General features: G+C 40.0%; 1 protein-coding gene across 4 annotated transcripts in view; it reads right to left on the bottom strand.

The window, feature by feature from the left end:
- The window catches only part of ATP10D (ATPase phospholipid transporting 10D (putative)), a 103,508-nt gene extending 83,323 nt beyond the window's left edge, over positions 1-20,185 (bottom strand). For all 4 annotated transcript variants that reach the window (XM_032334224.1, XM_032334225.1, XM_032334226.1 and 1 more), the window contains exon 1: positions 19,921-20,185. The gene's annotated coding sequence lies outside the window, so the exon portion shown is untranslated. The remainder of the gene's footprint in view (positions 1-19,920) is intronic.
- Positions 20,186-23,207: the final 3,022 nt, after the last annotated feature.

The raw sequence follows: 23,207 nt of genomic DNA, 5'->3' as shown, positions 1-23,207 counted from the left end.
ATAGTGTGTGAACCATAGTCAAGCGTTAAGTAAAGTTAACAAATGTGACTATCTGGGAAATGTTCTCTCAATTAGAGTACTTATTCATATATATTGAGAATTTGTATGCACAGTAGTAACCCCAACAACTATATCCAAATACTTTTCTATATTTAATTTCTTAAGCTGAATATAACTTTGCTTTTCATTTAACTGAAGAGTCTGCCAGGCAACCAACCACCTGAGGATAGCAATACCTTCTAGTCAACTGTTCCCAGGGGTAAACAGAGCAACCTAGCAGATAAAACTTCAATGTACAAGTTAGGATGAAGCATTTTAGGATTTTTTTTTAAAGATTTTATTTATTTACTTGACAGAGACAGAGACAGTGAGAGGCGGAATGCAAGCAGTGGGAGTGGGCCCTAGGGGGAGAAGCAGGCTTCCCGCCAAGCAGGGAATTCGATGAGTGGCTCGATCCTAGGACCCTGGGATCATGACCTGAGCTGAAGGGAGACGCTTAATGACTGAACCACCCAGGTGCCCCACATTTTAGGATTTTTCAAGAGCATTCACAATTTTAAGATTTAGCCCAATCCAAAAAAAGCTGATTATTCATGGGGTTCTGCTAATACACAAAATGGACCCACACTTTACTTGATCTAATACTCTGCCACTGATTGGAACCCTGCCTTCAGAATTAATAGCAAGTTTTTTTAAACACAAAGAAGCAAATGTATAAAGTTCAGTTATCATCACTAGGAACCAAAAAGAATTTTCAGATCTAGATACTTTATTCCTGAGTGAGCTACTATCCTTAAAGGTAGAGAGGTTCAGTATTTCATTAAAAAAGAAAAAAAAAAAACCCTATAGTTTACCTAAGTTTTATTAAAGTCTCCAATACTATTTTTGGTTTAAGAGTAAATTACTACTTGTGAAAATCTGGATTACAACAAACTTACTGCTGGTTAGTAATAGAAAAATACCATTAAAGATTAACTATATGAAAAGGCTACATGTTCCTGGGCTGAGAGTGGAAACTTGAAGCCCAACGTCACCTAGATACACAGTGCCAGAAACATCTGACTCTGGACACTTCGCTTTAACTAACATTAGCATTTTACCTAGAATTTAAGAATTAATTAATATGGCCACAGAGCCTAAAGGTGATGATTCTTAACACATGTTCACACTGGGAGAGAAGGACTGGGTATGAGATTAACATAAACCAAATGATGTATACACCCAACTTGCAATATTCCTTTTACAGCAAGGCAGTAATACAGGTTAAAAGAAAAAAAGTTTCATTGCAAGTAATCTTTCGTCACCATCATATAAATATGTATGTGCATTAAAAACAAGTGTTCACTTTTTTATAACTGCCACAAAAATTTATAAACCCATGTCACTTATGAATATTGATGGAAAAACCCAAGAAAATCCAGCAAATTAAAGACAATGCAAAATAATGGCTACTGGTTGTCTCCAGGGGTTGAGAGCAGCCTTCTAGAGACAGCCAGCAAGAAAATGGAGACTTAGGTCCAATGACTGCAAGGAACGGAGTTCTGCCAACAACCTGGAAGGTAGGACGTGGATTCTTCCCCAGAGTTTTCAGATAAGAACTCAGCTTGGATAACATCGTTATTTCAGCCTTTGAGGACCTAAGCAAAGAACCAAGTCACACTGTACTGGGACTTCCAATTTGCAGAACTGGACTCAAGAACTGGAGTTGTTCTATGCCACTAACTTGTGATTGCTATGATGGCAAGAGAAAACTAACACCGAGGGCCTAAAAGTGGATCCCTGTGTAAACAGAAACTTAGTTGGCAAACACAGAATTTCAAATCAGTGGAAAAACGGTGACTTAACATGCCTAGAATAAATGGTTCCATCTTGAAAACCAGAAAGCTACATTCCTACTTTACAGCACATTAAAAAAAATAGATTTTTATTTTAAAATATTTTAATAAATTTTTAATTCAAAAAACAAATCTCCAGGTAGACTGAAAACTGAAATGTAAAAATTACAGTAAATATAGTTTAAGAAAATTCAGGATATTTTTTATTATTATTAGGTGGACAAAACTGTAACTTCTCTCTTGTTTAGATAAGCTTTCTTACAGTCTGTGCTAGTGAGGATGGGGGAAAACCAACCCTCTGGCAGTGGAAAGTGAATTATTATAATTTCCCCACCACCATCACCAAAAAAATTTATGATAATATTTATGAAAACTGAAAATACATATAACTATGGGCACAGCAACTCCATTTTGGGGAATCTTACCTATTGGTATGGGTATAGGTACAAGAAGGCATACTGTATTTTGGGATTCGTTTATTTATTTATTTATTTACTCTTTTGGTTTGGTTTTTGTAGTAACAATCTTGGAAATATCATGAAAGTCCTTCAGTTGTGGAACAGCTAACTACACTGTGACATTTCCACATTACAGAATATTATATACCTATTAAAAATATGTATTCGGGCGCCTGGGTGGCTCAGTGGGTTAAGCCGCTGCCTTCGGCTCAGGTCATGATCTCAGAGTCCTGGGATCGAGTCCCGCATTGGGCTCTCTGCTCGGCAGGGAGCCTGCTTCCCTCTCTTTCTCTCTCTGGCTGCCTCTCCGTCTACTTGTGATTTCTCTCTGTCAAATTAATAAATTTAAAAAAAAAAAATATGTATTCATACCTTGACCTGGATCAATGACTACTGTGTATATTGAGGGGGGAAAAAAAGGAAATGACAGAGAAATATGGATATGAATGATCAAACATTTCTAAAAATGAATGAGGTAAGACCAAATGACTGATCTGGGTTCAAAGAGTGGTGAGAATGACAACTTGAGCATAGCTGAAGTTTCACTTTAATTATCTACCGAAATACGCAAAGGCATACACAAGATCTAGGACACACGAGTGGGAGTGTGTGTGTTTGTATCACCTTTCCAGTCCCTCAGGAAGACAGCACCAGTTAGTAGTATTGTCAGTTGTGAGAAATGTGGAAACTTCCAGTTCACAAGATTCTGGAACAAAAGCCCACTGCCTTTTCAAATTCTTAGGCTGGAAGAGGGGCCGTGGGAGCACACAAGGGCACACGGGTCACTAACCAAGCGTTATCCAGAGGCTTAGGCTCTACTTCCTACTGTGCTGTTGAATCCGCACTTGGCCTGGCCTGGATTTGTTTCACATAATAACACAAACTGCCTGGGTGTGTGCAATGTTCACAACCATTTGCAAGAAATACAAGTACAGAATAATTCGCACAAGGCTATGAATATTGGTTATGGTAAGAATACGAAAGGAGTAAAAGATGAACTTTTCTTTCTTTGTCACAATGAAGATGCATCGATAATTTTCAAAAAAATAAAGTTTTTGAAGGGAGAATCTGTACTTGTTAGGTACAAAACAGCTCCATGTTGCCCTAAGCATTAGCTCTGCATGATGCTACATGAGCCAATATTCCATTCAAGCTAAAGAACAAAAACCAAAACAAACAAAAAAACCATGAAGTTCTAAAATCTACAAGAGATCAATTTGAGTCACAAAATCAATTAAGGTCAGAAATAAAGAAATATAAACAAAGCACTGCCTATAAAATAAGTATTGGGGCTCAGTCAGTTAAGCATCCGACTCTTGATTTCAGCTCAGGTCAGGGTCTCAGGGTCGGAAGATTGAGGCCTGTGTCAGGCTCCACACTGGGCATGAAGCTGGCTTAAGATTCTCTCTCTCTCCCTCTCCCTCTGCCCCGCCCCACGCATGCTCCCTCTCTCTCTCAAAAATAAATAAACACTTACATAAGTACATAAATAAAATAAGTACTAACACTTCTATGATTACTGTTCATGAAATACACTCCCCATGTCATTTATGACTTCTACTTTTCAGAGTAAGAAATAAAAGGCCAAAGGTTTTATAACTCAAGGCATGCAATGTTTTACTCCAAAGTCATGCCTTTCCAATTGTACAATACTACTTCTTTAGAAAATTTAAAAACAAATACGATCATTTAAAACCACATGATTTCTAATTAATGTTTATTTTCTCTAGAAGATATCAAAAAACCAAAATACTTCAATAACAGAGTATTCCTAAAATAACATATCACACTCTGCTCCTTCTTGAACACAAATGTACTTGAAAGCAAACAGTTCTCAAAATCCCTGTTTCCCTTAATGAATACTTAATGAAAAGTTTGTAGCAAGGCAGATGACCAAAGGTAAATATGGGGTAATGAATTCCCTGGGGCCCAGTTAGTATTTAAAAATTTCTGAGGTCATCACCAACCAACAACTAACTTGAAATATACACATGAGCTCACTTGTCTGAAGAAGAAAAACATTCTTATGTACAGTCATTTCAGGATGCTGTGTTTGTGGCCGTCAAACTCCAGCATGCACTGGAGTGTCCTAAGCCACACCTCTGCCTTTCTGATAACACAGGGGCGGGGAGAGACGGCTCAAGAATTTGCATATCTAGGGGTGTCTGAGTGGTTCAGTTGGTTGGGGATCTACCATCAGCTTAGCTTGTGATCCCAGAGTCCTGGGATCGAGCCCTGCACCGGGCTCCCTGCTCAGCAGAGAGCCTGCTTCTCCCTCTACCCTCTGCTCGTGCTCTCTCTCACTCGCTCTCGCTTTCTCTCAAATAAAATCTTAAAAAAAAAAAAAAAAAAAGAATTTGTGTTTCTAACACAGTTCCAGGTGGTGCTGGTGCTGATCCTAGTCCTAAACCATACTTTGAGAACCACTACTCTTACTAAATCACTTTATTTCAAAATGTAAAGCTGAAATTAAGAGTGAACACTTTTTTAGGTACTCCTCCTGTCACTGGCAAGCCCATCTCCTCCAAGTACACAGAGCAAGGCTATGCACCAATGACAGCCCATGCAAGCAGATACTCTCATCCAAGGCTAGAATTAACTAAAATTGTGAAGGTCTAAGTTTACACGAAAATCCCCAGAAGTTGGGGACGAGACCCGCAGCACTGACTCTTTCTATGGGTTTAATACTGTTACGGTCAGCTTCAGTCATTATTTCCATAGGCTCAGCAAGGGAGAACAATAGGTCCTGACCTTGACAGACTTTCAATCTTCTTCTCAATCAAGATGAGAAAAATGAGAAAGCCCTAACAAAATATCAAAAGTTGTTATACACTTGAGACCTGGGAAGAAAGACAAGTTATCTAACAGGGTCAGTTAAAAAAAAAAAAAAAAAAAAATAGGCAATGTTTCATAGCAGACTCAGGAGACTCAAGACAGGAAGGTCTCCTTGACCTAGATGTCCGAGGTAGCTCTCCTGAGGCACAGTGAGCCCTGATAAAATGTGGGGCTTATTCCACTCTGGGTCCTCTCTGCCCAGTGCTCTATTAGAGGCTTATTGCCTTCAAGGAGACCAATTCCTTATCTGACAGGTAATAATGATGACAAAAATGATGCATCATTTGATATCACTGCTGGTTTCTTTGTTGCATCAGTTGCCAAAGGGAACTGACGGCATGGTTCCTTTACTAACTGCTCTCCTTTGATCAAAAAGGAGAAAGGATTTTCATCACCCCACATAATCTTTGGAAAAATATGAACAGTTATAGATATACCTAATAGGGTTTGGTGATGACAAAGGTCAATTTATTTAGTGAGAAAACTGGATTTTGAATAACAAAGTCTCATAATCCTCAGTGCTCTCCAGTGGGCGGGAGGAATCAGATTTGCCAAATAAAGTCCTCCTGGAGTTCTATGTGCTCTTTAATAGTTTCTATCAATTGTAACTTCTTGAACTAAAACCCCAGTAGAAGTTCATGTTCTTTGTTTAAGATGTACGCGAGAGGCAAAACATTGAACTGAAGTCATTACTTTGGATGATTGCCGATTGTTATCATGAAAGGAGGTGCTGTACAGGATACAAAAAATGAACCCATAGTATCTTTCATTTCTACCATGAATGAAGACATTGTTGTGATAGTTTTGTCATTCTTAGGGCCCTAAATGGGAAAAGACCAACTCTAACCAAGCACGTAGCCCTTATGTATCTCTAGAAAACACCGCTTAAGCCAAGTTCATTCATTCAACATGACCTGAAAAGCAGACACGGAGGCTGATGCTGGGGAGACAGAAACAAAAGATACTGTTCTACATCACAGCAGAGACTTCTCACTGAGACCGAGGGAAGGAACCCTCCACAGCAACGAGTGATGTGATTCATATCACTGCAGCTGAAGAGTGAAACTGGAAGTTTCAAATATGTCAAGTTTATTTTGAATGAAGAGAGGCATATAAAATATGAGCATGGTACCTAGATGCATGGTCTTATCCTGGGAAGAGTTACCCATTCTTAATGCTTCCAAACACATTAAATATAAAGACATTCTTCAATCCTCTCATGTAAAAATAAAACATACAAGGACACACTTTCAGACATGGAAATCTTTACCATCTTCTTCAATGTATCTCAGCTTTCCCTTGAAGGGACAACACCTCCAAAAGAGTTTACCTTTTGCTGATGTTTCGGCTTCAAACTGGTTTAAGCTAGCAAAAAGCCAGGGAAAATGGTGCAGTTGTATAAATGTCTCTTTGTTACTGGAAACGTAAAAAAGCTAACCCATACTCACGGCAAGTTCCCAATATGTCTCTGTCTATTCTTAAAGCAGAAAAATCACACACGTATGAAACATTAATGATAACGACTTTAATACTGTGTCTTGACATTGGTTATTCTAGATAGTACTCCTAAAATATATGTCACTGAAATGACACAATAGCATGTTTTTGAGATTTGATTATTCAACGCTAACAAAATATTCCTCCAATAAACCTAAGATCATAACACTACCATTTATAAAGACAAGCTGAGCTCTGTGCTGGGAATAAATATGTGATGACTTTAATCTTTACAACAAACTGCATTATTTTGATGCCCATAGAGGGCTGAAAACACAAAGGCTCAGAGTGGTTGAGAAACTCACCCAAGGGACACAGCTTGGTGACTGGCTGACTACCCCAGCCTAATCCAAGTACTGCGATGGACTGAGAGCCCTGGTGGCTATTGTAGCTCTGACAAAGGACACAGACAATCGAGCAGTAAGTTGGCAGAAGGCACACAGAATCTGGCTGCCTACCGAAGAACACAAGAACGGGAAGAAAGAAGAGGATTAGTATTTAAAAATGTGAGATGACGGGCACCTGGGTGGCTCAGTGGGTTAAGCCGCTGCCTTTGGCTCAGGTCATGATCTCAGGGTCCTGGGATCGAGTCCCGCATCGGGCTCTCTGCTCAGCGGGGAGCCTGCTTCCCTCTCTCTCTCTGCCTGCCTCTCCGTCTACTTGTGATTTCTCTCTGTCAAATAAATAAATAAAATCTTTAAAAAAAAAATGTGAGATGACGTCATTTAAGGGAAAAAAGAGCTGAAGACATACTTCATATGAAGAACTTCTTTTAACAAATCAAATACTTGTATTTCATTTAAAAAATACTCATTTGAGGGACGCCTGGGTGGCTCAGTTGGTTAAGCAGCTGCCTTCGGCTCAGGTCATGATCCCAGCATCCTGGGATCGAGTCCCACATCGGGCTCCTTGCTCCGCAGGGAGCCTGCTTCTCCCTCTGACTCTGCCTTCCACTCTGTCTGCCTGTGCTCGCTCTTGCTCACTCTCTCTCTGACAAATAAATAAATAAAATCTTTAAAAAAAAAAAAAATACTCATTTGATGCATTCAACAGAAAGCTCTTCACATTTTCTGAAACATGATTCAGTATACACAAATAAAAGTTGCTGTTAAATGATTCCTTTTTAACCTGAGTTCAGAACTCTCTGACCCCACAGGGACCTATAAGCAACTAAACCACGACCCTTCATTACCCCCCTTCATGCACGGCCTCACTTCCCTTTACTCGGTTTCAATTTTACGGTCAACTCTGTTACCACTTCCATATATATTCTCTCTACCCCTTAACTCTGCTCTCCTTTCTTGACAAGACTCTCACCCTAGCTGTATCCAAATCCGTTATATCTAAATCCCTCTTATACTCTGTGGTAGTACCTACAGGTGGGAAGTACCTGGAAATAGACATAGAACCTCCCTGATCAGTGTCACTTTCCAATTACTGACCATGAATCAGGAGTCAGCATGTGTGGCCATGCTGACTGCAAGTACACAGCATTTCCACTCTCGTCATTTTCCCGCTGCACAGACAAGTATCTCACACCTCCTTCTCTCGCCTGCCCTATCTCCCTCCTGACTTACTTCCTGCCGATGACCTTGTTTCCGTTGTACTGAGGAAACCAAAGCCATCAAACCAGAACTTCTACAGGTTCCCCCATGTAATTGTCCTCCAGCTCAGACATCCCGAAACCCCAGACTCCTGCATCTGCCAATGAGGCAGCCCATCATGTCCATAACATGGACAGAGCTGTGCTCCTCCCCCCAAACCTGCTTCCTCCACAGATCAGCCCTATCAGGTGATGGCTGGCCCACTGTTCCACATCCTCAGTCACCCACCAGATCCTCTGATTCAGCCTGGGGTCCTGTTCTTTCCTCAAAACCCACATCTCTGGGTGCCTGAGTGGCTCAGCCAGTTAAGCGTCTGGCTCTTGATTTTGGCTCAGGTCATGATCTCGGGTCGTGAGAAAGAGCCCTGAGTCAGGCTCCGTGTTCAGCTTGGAGTCTGCTTAAGGTTCTCTCCCTCTCCCTCTGCCCCCCTCACCGCGACTCGTGCTTGCTCGCTCCCTCAGAAAAACAAACAGACAACCCACATACAGTCAGTCAGCAAATTCTCTTGGCTCTTCCTTTAAAATGTATCCAGAATCTCACCACTTGGCATCACCAGTGCCGCCACTACCAAGTCCAGTTCAAACCCAAGTTACATCCCAAATTTTCCACGATCTAAAACTCTCCAGAGGTTTTCATCTTAATTATGAGAACAGCTGCCCGTGTCACGTGATTCTGCCTCCCCCAGTCCGCTCCCGTGTATTGCTCTCCCCTCCTTCAGCCTCTCCCCACTGCCTCCCCCCAGCAATCCCTGTCCTCCTCCCCAGCTGTAGTTTTCACAGGACTTCTGCATCACTGTTGAACACCACAAGATCATTTTTGTATTTTGGCTTTTTTGTCTCTCTCCTCTTCATTAGAGAAGGAATTTCTATCTTTTTTGTCCACTGATGCAACTAGCCCTAAAAAGTTACCAGGCACAGAGTAGACTTTTGTGTGGAATGAACATATGAATGGAGCAACTCCCCTAGGATATGCAGCAAAAACCAGAACACCCGTAACAATCCTGTATACACCAGCTCCACAAATTATAAAAACTTAGTTATTTCATGATCTCACTATATCTTTTATTGAAAGTTATTAGAGTTTCATATTAAGATTTATAGCATGTAGAGGTACCTGGGTGGCTCATTCGGTTAAGCATCTGAGTCTTGATTTCAGCTCAGGTCATGATCTCATGGTGGTGAGACTGAGCCCTACATTGGGTTCTGTGCTGAGCCTGGAGCCTGCTTAAGATTCTCTCTCACCCTCTCCCCTGTCCCTTCCTCCTGCTCACACACACTCTCTCCCCCTCTCTTAAAAAAAAAATAAAAAATAAAAAAGATCTATAGCATGGAACCCTAAAATGACCACTAACAAGATTATGCAACAAGAAGACATGAAAAGGGAAATAAATTTGGGGCGCCTGGGTGGCACAATCGGTTGTGTGTCTCTTGGTTTCAGCTCAGGTTGTGACCTCAGGATGGTGGGATCAAACCCACACTGGACTCCCCCACTCAGCATGGTCGGCTTAACATTTCTCTCCCTCTCCCTTTGCCCCTCCCCACTGCATTCTAGCTCTCTCTAAGATAAATAAATTTTAAAAATCTTTTAAAAAATGAACATTTAAAAAAGGGAACTAAAACAAATAGACCCTAAAAAAAATAGCTGAGGTATTTGAATCTCACAGTCATAAAACTCTTAAGGAGGAAGCTCTCTGAAAACTATTTAAAGTAAAAGCATTTAAAGAGGATAAGGCTTAGCAACTTAAATAGAAAATTCGTGATTTTAAAGCTGGAAAAAAAATCTTAAAAATCCAACTAAATACTTTACACACAAGAAAACTGAGGTTTAGAGACATCGACTCACTCATTATTATACATCAAATTAGTCACATGAAATAACCCACCTGTTCTCTCCACTCCATTTTATTACTCATTCATACATACGTAGGCTTTTATTAATTCCTAAACTGCACATTATTTACAAACGTCATAAATGAGTTAAGTCACAGTTTGAATACAAGATTTTATGCTTGCTAAAACTTTGTATGATAGCGTGCTTAGACTATATTTAACTACGATTTATTCACATTTGTACTATCTTAAAATTTTTACAGCTCATTTGGAGGATCTACCCTCCTGTGTCATTTTTATCCTAACTAGTACTATTATCACTCACAATAGCCTACTTTTTACATTGATATTTTATAAAAGCAATATCAGAAAAAAAAACTTCACCACTTCACCAGTAACCTAAACTTCCAACTTCACCAGTAACCTAAAAAAAGCAATTAAAACAGAGTTAATTTTTTTTTTTTTTGTACTAAATACAGCAAAGAATTTCTTTATTCATGATGCTCAATGAAAGCAAGCTTTCATTCCATGCTGGGGTAATCTAAACTGCTTCTTCACTTCTTTGGAGCCAAAAGGTACTATGCCTTAAAATGTTCATCCTCTTTGGCCCTGAGCAGAAAGATGATCAATTCAGCACTAGAAGGGGAACAAATCCAAGTGTTAGGAAAAAGAGAAATTGTTAAATTGTGGTATATCAATGGCAATGTTTCTAGGAAGAAGTTGCTCAGGCTGAGGTCAAAGAGGTTGCTGCCTGTGTTCACCTCAAGGATTTAGATGGATTCCTGTCTCACATTGAGGTCTTTCATCCATTTTGAGTCTATTTTTGTGTGTGATGTAAGGAAATGGGGAAGCAGGGGGCAAAAATGAACTACTGGTACTTCATCAAGATCAAGATTTTGCACAGCAAAGTAAACAGTCAACAAAACCAAAGACAACCGAGGGAATGGGAGAAGATATTTGCAAATGACATACAGATAAAGGGTTAATATCCAAAATCTATAAAGAACTTATCAAACTCAATACCCAAAAAACAAATAATCCAATCAAAAAATGGGCAGAAGACATGAACAGACATTTCTGCAAAGAAGACATCCAGATGGCCACAGACACATGAAAAAGTGCTCAACATCACTGGGCATCAGGGAAATACAAATCAAAACCACAATGAGATACTACCTTTCACCAATCAGAATGGCTAAAATTAACAAGTCAGGAAACAACAGATGTTGGCAAGGATGCGGAGAAACAGGAACCTTCCTACACTGTTGGTGGGAATGAAAGCTAGTGCAGCCACTCTGGAAAACAATACGGAGGTTCCCCAAAAAGTTGAAAACAGAGCTACCTATGACCCAGCAATTGCACTGCTGGGTATTTACCCCAAAGATACAAATGTAGTGATCTGAAGAGGCATGTGCACCCGAATGTTTATAGCAGCAATGTCCACAATAGCCAAACTATGGAAAAAACCTAGATGTCCATCAACAGATGAATGGATAGAGAAGATGTGGTATATATACCTACAATGGAATACTATGCAGCCATCAAATCTTGCCATTTGCAACCATGTGGACACAACTAGAGGGTATTATGCTAAGCAAAGTAAGTCAATCAGAGAAAGACAATTATCATACAATCTCTCGATATGAGGAATTTGAGAGGCAGGTCGGGGAGTTGTGAGGGGTAGGGAAGGAAAAAAATGAAACAAAATGGGACTGAGGAGGGAGACAAACCATAAGAGATTCTTAATCTCAGGAAATGAACTGAGGGCTGCTGGTGGGTGGAGGGGGAGGGATAGGGTGACTGTTATATGCTATGGGGAGTGCTGTGAATTGTGTAAGACAGATGCTTCACAGACCTGTACTTCTGAAGCAAATAATACATTATATGTTAATTTAAAAAACTGTGATATATCTAAATGGAAATACAACAGAGCTGTTTAAAAAGTATTCAAATGAATTTTTATTAAAAAAATGTCTGGGAGTGGGATGCCTGGGTGGCTCAGTTGGTTAAGCATCTGCCTTTGGCTCAGGTCATGATCCCACAGTCCTGGGATTGAGCCCTGTGTTGGGCTCCCTGCTCAGTAGGGGAGTCTGCTTCTCCCTCTCCCTCTGCCCTACCCCCAACTCATGAACTCTCACTCAATCTCTCTCAAATAAATAAAATCTTGTAAAAAAATTGGGTTTCTAAGGTTTTAATCCATGATTAAGACCTATATACCAGTATGAACTCATCTAAACTACAGATATATATATGTATATATATACATTTTTATATATATAAAACAAATTTTTAAACCACTAACACTGGTTATTTTGCAGTGGTAATTAATAGTTAACTTCTAAATATTTTTTTATACCTGTCCATACTTTTTACTATGAAAATATGTTTTTACTTTATCATTAAGAACAAGATCACTATTTTAGTGAAAAATTATTCTAAAACTAATCCTACTCAACATGTCCAATGTTAATCACAAAGCCAAATGCTTCTGGTAGAGAAAAATAAAAGTTATATATTGCTTCTACATTTAAGATTCAGCGAAAAGATAGAATCCTTTAAGTTTCTGTTTTAAGAACAACTTTATAAAATGCAAGATAAGCATGCTGCTTCAACGCTGAAAAAGATATTCACGTCCAAGTCCACAAACAGCACGTGTATCATACTAATAATACTTGATATTATGTCAGGGACAACAGAAACATAAGTGAGAATATAAGCTTCATCATAAAGCCAAATATGTGTGTCCCTGCCAAGAAATCCTGAACCTAATTAAAAATGTTGCAAAGCCACCTCAAGCATTCAGGTTTCCTTTAGACAAAAGACCAATACTAAAAATCTCATAGAAGTAGGTCTCTAAATTTTAAGATAGCTTACTTAAATGCCCAGGTAGCTATGGGACACTGTCTTCTTTATGAAAATTAGGTGAAATAGAATTTAAATAATTCTCTGCAAAAAGTTTAATGGGGGGGAGGGGCAGCACCTGGCTGGCTCAGTTGGTATAGCATGATTGATTGATTGATTGGTACTTATGATACTCTTGATTCTTGATCTTGCCGTTGTGAGTTCAAGTCCCATGTTGGGTACAGAGATTACTTAAAAAAATATAAATCTTCTGCAAAAAGTTTAGATAATCGTTGAAGTAAACCACATTATACTTAAGTAGGGCATATACATTTTCAGACATAAAAGGAAGCTTAACCTCAAAAACAGGTCATTATACTTTTCAAATATCACCTTCCTTGCTCTATATCTCAGAAAATTAAACCCAGTGAGGAGGAAAAAAGAAATGAAAGTCAGGTTTTTAAGTACTTTTATTTTTTTTTAAGATTTTTAATTATTTATCTGACAGTGAGAGAGAGAGTGTGCACGCACAAGCAGGACGAGCTGCCAACAGACAGGGGAGAGGGAGAAGCAGACTCCCTGCTGAGCAGAAAGCCCCACCGACATGGGGCTTGATCCCCAGGACCCCAGGATCATGACCTCAGCAGAAGGCAGATGCTTAACCAATTGAGCTACCCAGGTGGCCCCAAAATCATTTTTAATGAAGTGACAACTAATATTAACCACCAAAACAAACAAAAATCTCTGCCTCCTAGGAGCTTACCTTCTAGTGTTCATTTATTTTATCTTCTCTTGGGCACCATGCTGGGTATGTCGGAAAAGAACAAAAGTGCCCAGCACAGGTCAACATACTCAATTCAACAACAAAAAGGTGACACTGGTGTAATCATGCAATATCAAAATTAAGAAAGCAGTGGGATACCTGGGTGGCTCCATCGGTTAAGCCGCTGCCTTCAGCTCAGGTCATGATCCTGGGGTCCTGGAATCAAGTTCCACATCCGCTCCTTGCTCAGCAGGAAGCCTGCTGCTTCTCTCTCTGCCTCTGCCTGCCTCCTCTGCCTGCGTATGCGCTCGCTCTCTCTCTCTGACAAATAAATAAATTCTTAAAAAAAATTTAGAAAGCAGAAAGACCTATGAGAAGATATGACTGAGGTTGGAAGACAGAAAGGGAGTGGAGGGTAGGCTTCTGGGGAGAGAGAGCATGTTAAATGAGCTTCGGGAAAGGTCTACAATCTGAGAGGAGAGATTTGCAGATGAAAAACTGATTTTTACCTTTTCCCTGATGAAGAATTTATACTTAGTTTGAAGGAAAGAGGAAATGATCAAAGACATTTGCGAGGGTGTGATAATGGGCGTTTAAAGGATTTCTTTGCAAGAAGTTGAAAGACACATTGGAATGGAGGGGAAAAGGTAGGGAGACTAGACTGGAAAGAGGGAGCAATGTGCTTCAGAACACAGTTGACTAGTAACCTAACGAGGAGTGGTATGGTTAGAGATTTCCAAAGGTACCTCTGAGTGCATCCCTGTGACAACAGCAGCACCAACAGCTGGCAAGGGCAACAGGGTAACAACCGGGCCGGAACCACCCTCTGATTCCCCACTATACCTCCTGTGCTCTATCCAGTACCAATACTGCATCCTTAACTGCCCGGTACCAATACTGCATCTTTAACACCAATACTGCACCTGTCCACACATCCCTAGCAACACCCCATCCCCCTTGACCATGACCTAAATCCAGCAGGCAAAAGTGTGACAAATTGGGCACTGTGGGCCACGATATTCCCTCTTTTGAGCTAGCTTAGCTTAAATGAAATGCTACAATATGAGAGAGGGAAGACAGCACAGGACTCTGAGTAAGAAGTATTTTTTTTAATTCCATTTTCCCGGGGTGTCTGGGTGGCTCAACGGGTTAAGCATCAGACTTCTGGTTTCAGCTCAGATCATGATCTCAGAGTTCTGAAATGGAGGTCCCCCCGCCCCCCACTTCTGGCGCCACACTCATTAGGAGGCTGCTGGAGATTCTCCCTCTCCCTCTGCACACCCCCCGACCACCCCCAAACTCCCTCCCCCCACCCCACTCACTCTCTAAAATAAACAAGCAAACAAAAAAACAAATAGTAAAATAAAATTCTATTGCCCTGTTGAAAATATTTCACTTTTTTCTCAGTTCCTGGTTTAGGAACCTTAAAAGTACAGTAATAGCCCAGAATCAGGCATTTTTCTAACCTGGCAAAGCAGAAATGTTGTTTTGTTAGCTGAAGGGCATCACGGATAAGTAGACAGAATCTTTGAGATAAACATATGACAATACCTCTTTAGGAAACACTTCAGTGAAGAAAGGATTTATAAATTAAGATTTTTAACTATAACTTTCAGTGTATTGTTATAGCCTGTAAGGGAAATAAGAATGTTTTTAAATAGTGCAAATTATGAGAACAATAACTTGAAGTAAAAGAGTTCAAACATTTTTGGATAATCTTTTAAAATCTGAGAGAGAGAGGGAGAAAGAGCACAAGTAGGATGAGGGACTGAGGGAGAAGCAGACTCCCTGCCGAGCAGAGCCAAAGAGACATGGGGCTCCGTCCTGGGACTCTGGGATCACGACCTGAGCCAAAGGGAGACACTTAACTGACTGAGCCACTCAGGCACCCCAACATTTTTGGATAATTTAAAATTGATTTTCACCTTCTTTCTCATAAGCTACTCTCATTTTCTGATTACCTTTCCTACATAGAGTTGAAATTTTACAAATTTGTTTTGCTAACAGAAATACAGTCGTAGAGGGCCTGGGTGGCTCAAATGTTGAGCATCTGCCTTTGGCTTAGGTCATGACCTCCAGGTCCTGGGATGGAGCCCCATGTCAGGCTCTCGCCTGAGTGGGGAGTCTGCTTCTCCCTCTCGCTCTGCAGCTCCCCCTGCTTGTGCTCTCTCTCTTTCTCCATCTCTGTCTCTGTATTTCTCTCAAATGAATAAATAAAATCTTTAAAAAAAAGAAAAGAAAAGAAAAACAGTCATATTACCCTCCTCTTCCTCATTCAGAAAGGCCTTAAAGGGAGTAAGTGGATTTTAGAAAAAGAAATTAGGGAGTGTTTAATTAAAGCCTAGTGGCTTGGGCCCCAAGCAGATGTGATCAACAGGAAATGAAAAGGAATAAATCTTTCATCAGTCCAACACTGCTTATTATTTCAGAAAATGGCTGGGGGCAGAAGAGTGAATGTGACTAGAATAAGTTTTATCTTGGGATTTCCCCTATAATCCAAATGTTTTCACCAGTTAATATAATCCATGACAACACACCTGACATGGGATTACCCACACAGAGACTACAGAGGCTTTATGCAAGAAAGGAAAATGAGTATCATCTATGTGCTCTTTATTTATATTTATTTATTTATTTTTATTTATTTTTATATATTTATTTATAAAGAATTGCTTTATTAGGATAGTGACTTGTTTTTCCTGATAACAAAAATATATCGTAGAAATTTTAGAAACTACAGATCAACACCATGAGAAAAAACAGAAACCACCCAGAACCCCGCTACCTACACATAAGTAACATTAACATTTGGTTTATTCTCCACCAATAAAGTAGTTCCTGTGCATATATAGGACTTTTTTTTTTTTTAAGTAAGATTTTGTAACTTTTCATTCCTCCTATCACAAACATTTTTCCATGTCACGAAAAAGTCTGCCTTCCCAACAACTTCACACATTTTGATTGGCTTTCCATGTCTGTCAATGTGATGTGTAAAAATGTGCTAACTTATTGCTCTGCTGAGTATTCCTCCGATACAGGGAAGAAACATCCCTCTGCTCCCAACCTTAAAAATGTCCATTTTTCCCTTTTGTGCTTGCCCATTTATGCTTATTTTTCACTGGGCATAATTTTTCCCATGGGTGTCTATCTCTCACTGTGTTTTATCGTATCTTTTGAAAGGGTTTACTAGTATATAAAATGTAGACCTTAGAGTTTTAATTTGTTTTGGTATTTCGTGGCAATATTTTTCAAAACAGCATTTTTGTGATTATAAAAATAAACATTGTTGTAGGAGATTTGGGAATATGAGGAAAAATATTTTTAAAAAGCTGTAACTCTACCACCTCAAAATCCAATTTCTTTTTCATATATGTCAGTGAATATCTCCATTGATACAAACAGGAACTTGTAGGCGAACAGGAAGTACAACAATCTTGTTCAATGTTGTCCAAGACTTGTTAAATTAAAAAATGCCTGACATGTAGTAAGGACTTAACATTCGAAAAAATGGTATATTTCAAAATTATATTTTACAAATTCAAGATAAGAGTGTTAAATTTTGCTTTTTTAATCAACATGCAAGGATCTTTCAAAATCATGAAATTTTATCAAAACTATTTCTGAAACTGAATTTTATCAACAGAGATATACAATACATTAATTTAAGAACTCTGCTACGGGGGCTTTATTATGTGGTTTTTTTCCATATTACAGACACACTGTAATGAACACATTCATAAATCTTCCTATAAAATTCAGATGATTTCTGGGTGCCTGGGTGGCTCAGTGGGTTAAGCCGCTGCCTTCGGCTCAGGTCATGATCTCAGGGTCCTGGGATCGAGTCCCGTATCGGGCTCTCTGCTCCGCAGGGAGCCTGCTTCCTCCTCTCTCTCTCTGCCTGCCTCTCTGCCTACTTGTGATCTCTCTCTGTCAAATAAATAAATAAATAAATAAAATTAAAAAAAAAAAAAAATTCAGATGATTTCTTTGGTATATATTTCTAGAGCCAGAATTATTGAGTCAAAGCTTACAAAGATGTACAGGTTTTAATACATTTTCCAATATTACTGCAAATCGTTATCTGAATATACCCTTCACTTAGAAGCATAAAGAAAGATTCCATGGAGGCCACAACTCTTATACAAAACTAGTACATCTTATTAGTACAAAACTATTACATCTTATTCTAATAGCGCTATATTTCCACGAAAAGTGTTATTTCTATGGCTATGATGATTTCCGAAGTAATAAGTCCATCTTAGATGAAGTAATAAGTCCATCTTAGATAATAGGAAGGGAATAATGTCTTCAAGCAAATACACTCACTTCAACCCTCTCCTGAAGCTTTAAGGAAATCTGCTCAACTACAGCTCAGGAATGGTGACAGCACCCAGCATGCACGTTATTATCTCAAGAGTTGATCAACAGATTCTCCATTTTTTTCAAGCATGGACAAGAGATTAAATTTATCTTCACCAATGCCCTGGGTTTTGGGAGCATGTCCTTTGATGTTCCTTCATTAAAAAGAATGCTTCTAACTAGATCAGACAATGACTAAATCATGTACTGAAGCCTTCAATATGCGAACTTTTTTTTACCTCTTATTTTAAAAACCGATTGTAAAAAGTTTGTCTAACCAATGAGTCATTTCCTTCAATATAATGACATCAAAATAAAAAATATCCTAGTCAATTTCTAGTTAAATTCACTAAGTAATTGCATTGAAAAGTATTTGGTTCTTGCTATGGAAAGGTCAAGCATTCCTGAAATCTGGGGGATTTTTTAAATGATTTTGAGAGAAAGAGAGAGAGAGAGAGCCCATGCATATGCACCTGCACGTGAGCAGTGGGAGGGGCAGAGGGAGAGGGAGAAGCAGACTCCAAACTCAACAAGGAGACTGACCCAGGGCTCAATCCCAGGATCCCAGGGATCAAGACCTCAGCTGAAGGCAAAAGAGGCAGAAGCTACCCAGGCACCTCCGAAATCCCGTTTTAGACTACTTAGATGCTCCATTTAATATAATTTAGCAGGCATTAAATTCACGGTTAGTGTCATTTTTTAAACTCCCTAAAACGTTGTGAATGTTGCCTAGTTGTTTTTCAATATATGCAGTATGATCTCATTTTGGTAAAAACAAGCTATTTCCATGTAGGTATGTAATATGTATTCCTAATGAGACTAGCGAAGAGTCCAGAAGGAGCAGACATTATCTCTTGGGGGTAGGCTGGAGTACAGGGTCACTCTGGGGCACTGAATGAATTTATGGTGTTACAGTGATGATGTTTCACATGTCTGCTCTTAACAAACCAAAGTGTTTTGTTGTTGTTTTGTTTTATTTTTATGATGGGACTCTTCACAGAAATTTGACCTAGCCCAGTATAAAAATTCCTATCTCCTCTGGAGCCTTCTGATACAGCAATCATTTGATGGATAAGGCGCCCCTGTTCTTGTGGATCAATCTCTGCAGGCTGATTAGAGTCAGAGGCTTGCTTTCAGGGTATAGAACTGTTCTCTCCTTGCCAAGAACTAGCATGGAAAGAAGCAGGAAGAAACTTTGTGGTCTTTTTGAGGGAACACAGCTGACCTCGCATGCCTTTATAATTAAGGGTAGTTTAAATATATTCTTGTTAAAGTCACAGAGCTTCGATGCTCCAAACCGGAGGGTTTCACTAATCCACCCGGTGTCTCTCTGCTGTACATCTAAAGCATGACTATGTTTTACAACGTAAGAGGAAGGATGCTCCAAACTAAATCTGCCAAGTTAGTGTGTGCGAGGAAGAACGCGGGGTTTTTTACAGCCCTCCTTTGAAAGCTATTTCAGAGCAAACTTCAGCACAAACACCTTTTCCTTCCTAAGGAACAAACCCTGTTCATTTACCGGGTTAAAAAACTTCAACCCCCATGCTCTTCGTTACCTTTGAGACAAAGCCAAAATTGCCCTAAACTGCCCCATTTCACCAGGAGGTGACAAAAGTGTGTATGCGCGCGCGCGCATAATCTGCCTTTCCACAAGTCCCAGCACTCAGAACAGATGAAATAATTCCTCTTTTGAAATAAAAATCAAGAGACTGAAAATGGTGTGTTTCTCTCTCTCTCTCTTTTCAAATTCATCAACAGCCCTAAAATCTACCCTTGAGACCCTACACCAAACCTGAAAGCAGTTACTGGGGAAGCGGGAGAGGAGCAGGGGAAGGGAGCGAGGAGTGGGCTGAGAAGTGAAACGGCGGCAGTGCCAGGGGCCGGCTCGCGCACCCTTACCAGTTCCTCCTCCCTCGGCACACAGCACCGCATGACGATCGCCACTCTCCAGGTGCAAGAGAAAAACCAGGCACAAATCCGAAGAGTGCCAGCGGGTTACGCTTCTACGCCAGCCATTTGCTTTTGCGGAGGCGGTGGGGGGGAGGGCGGCGGGGAGGACGAAAATCAATTCTCGGAAGACAGCCCCCAAACTCCCTGGCCCGAGCGGGAGGCAAAGCACCACCGCCTCCGCCTCCCCTCCCCGCACGGCTCCGGAGCCGCCGTGCTTCCGCGAACTGCCAATCGCCCGTCGCCCCGCCTCCCGTGACGTAGGGGGCGTGGCCTGGAGGAGGCCGGCTTCCTCCCTGGGTGCTGGAGCGCTCTGCTCTCCCTCTCACTGTCGAGGAGACGCCCGGGTGGTCAGGGGCTTTGATCGATCCATCCCCGGCCACTTACACTACCTTGAAATGATTGGCAGTTATTTTGTGGAGGCTAAAAGGGATCAAATCTAAACATTTAATGTTACCGTTTCATAACTGGGAAAGAAATGGAGAAGACCGCAATTTTGATTTGGTCTTTTTCCGCCTCACTCCCTCCCTCATTCAGTGGAATGTGCTCTGTCCGTATACCTGCCATGGTCTGTTAGCTGAAAACTCAGGGCTTTCATCAATTTTTTTTTTTTCTCCAAAATAAATTTCCAACAACCCATTTGGTCTCTCAAAACGTCTGGCCAACTCAGTGCTTTGAGAAAGGAAAACAGAACCAATAATGGCAAGAATGCAGATCGAAACCTAATCATCTCTGGCTGCCAGTTGTTGTATCCCGCTGAAACAGACCTCCACAACTCTTTTGTACATTTACTTTCTCAAATGTTTCTCAGATGTGTAGCGAAAAATGAAGGAAACTAAAGGATGATACAATGTTTCACTAACAGTGAAGGGCTCTTCAGGGCGGACTCATGCATCTGCTTGGGAGGCTGGCAAACTCTCCCAGACCGGGCTGGAGAGGCCAAACAAGTTCCTGCACCCACTGAGAAGGTGCGTCTCCCAGAGGCATGAGACAAGTTCTGGGTGTGGCTTCCTGTGATGGCTGAATCTGGAAACCTCCTTCTGCAGGCAAGGGCAAATCTCGAGTTTAGTCAACTCTGGGAATCAATCCAACTTCGTTGAGCAGACTGTCATTTAGGTGGCCTCTGAATTCCAGGCCTTGGTAGCATTTCTTGCAGTCATGAGAGTGTCCCTAACGTGATTTAAGACTAAACAAATCTTCTACAAAATTGAACAAATTTTCTAACTGACAGCCAGTTAGGAGACTTTTAAATTTAAGATAAGCCTCCCAGAGTCTCCCCAGTCAGCACTGATCCTGTAATCTCAGCCTTTCTGGGAGGATGCCTACCATAATAATTCAGGCGGGCAGTTGGTATTTGCAGCCTGTTTGGATTGCTTAAATCAGTGGTTCTAACTAGGTACACATCAGAGTCAACTGGGGAGCTTGATGCCAAGACTCCACCCAGGTCAGTTAAGCTGGAATCTCTGGGAGTGGGGTGCTGGCAATTTTTTCTCTCAAGTTCTTCATGTAATTCTAATCTGCAAGGGCTGAGAATCTCCGGCTAAGATTTAAATTATTGTCTTACAGAAAAATCTGTATAATTTATAAGTTAAAAAATGCAGTAGCAGAATAATGTGAAACATATTAGAATGTAACTTATCCTAATACAGTCTTTACATATTTGCATATTTTTATATAAAAATAGAAAATATATAGTAAGAGACACATCAAAATTGTTTCCTCAGAGGGGAAGGATGGAGGAGTGAGGGGACATTATTAGCTTTATATTCATGTCTGTATCATTTGACAAGGAGAAGAGTGTGTACTCCATTTATGATTTAAATATATCAAGTTTTAAAAATTAATACTTATGAATGTCATTGCAAATAGCCACCATTAAAGTGTCCTTCAGTTTGTTTTTGCAAATGTTCCTCTGATATCTAACTTTTCTCCTAAGGGTTATTGCCACTTTATTTAAAAAAGGAAAGAAAGAAAAGAAAAGTTCCATAAAATTTTTGATTTAACACATTAGCTACCAAAATGTGATTATTAATGTATACAGCCATTGCCAAACTTAGTATATTTACTTCCATGTAATTCACATAATGTACTTATCATCTGATGAATTTTTTAAACTAATACTCAAGTATATAATATAGATGTAAGGAAATTTCACCTTTTCCAACTGGAAAATTATTTATAATTAGTATTGCAATACTGTGGCTTCATAATTAATTCCCAGTAGGAAACATGGCATAGTAGTCAAGTGCCTAGTTTGACCCGGCTTTAAATCTTAGCTCTGGGGACGCCTGGGTGGCTCAGTTGGTTAAACATCTGCGTTTGGCTCAGGTCATGATCCCAGGGTCCTGGGGCTGAGTCCTGCATCAGGCTCCCTGCTCAGCTGGAAGCCTGCTTCTCCCTCTACCTCTGACTGCCACTCCCCTGCTTGTGCTCTCTCTCTTTCTTTCTCTGACAGGAAAAAAAAAAAATTCTTAGCTCTGTGTATTTTTTAGATAAATGATCTAGGGTACTATCTCTAAGCCCCATAGGTAAGATGAATCCAATAATATCTACCATAGTGTTATTAAAATTACACCAAGTCATATAACTGCTTTACACAGTGCTTATCAGTGTGTTAAGTAAATACTGGGTGCTTAATAAGTGATAGTTTATTTAATCCACTGACTTCTATTTTCCTATCTTTTCTTAAACATACTCAAAGATTAGCATGACAGCAATGGATTAAGAATTTATCAGGAAACATTTTTTTTAAAGATTTTATTTATTTATTTGATAGAGTTCATAAATAAGCAGAGAGGCAGGTGGGGGGGGGGAAGCAGGCCCCCCGCTGAGCCCCGCCAGTGCCTCCAGGTCACTTCTTTAGCATAGAACATATAAAATAATTTTTTTTGCTTGCCTTAAAATATTTTAGGTACAACAGTGTTTCTTAAAGGGGCATACAAGATGACTTTTTATAATTCATAAAAAACCATTTCTTTTTCTCTGTACTAATTAACAGAGTGTGACTCTAGCACAGATTAGGATGTTTCCCAGGACTGGCTTCCCGACTGCTTTCTGGACAACAAATGCCTCAAGCAATAAGGATTTATCTCTTATAGATGAACACTGATTTTAGTAATATCATCCCACGTGGGTTGTTTTTTTTTTTTTTTTTTTCCTCTTTTTCTTTCCTTGACATTTACTGAGTGTTAGTAAGACATTCCTGTTAGGCACCCTTCTAAGTAGTTTTGCATTATCTC

This window comes from Mustela erminea, chromosome 2 (assembly GCF_009829155.1).
Source record: "Mustela erminea isolate mMusErm1 chromosome 2, mMusErm1.Pri, whole genome shotgun sequence".
Lineage (NCBI taxonomy): Eukaryota > Metazoa > Chordata > Mammalia > Carnivora > Mustelidae > Mustela > Mustela erminea.
Note: the sequence above shows the minus strand (reverse complement) of the source record. Positions and strands in the feature narration are given on the sequence as shown.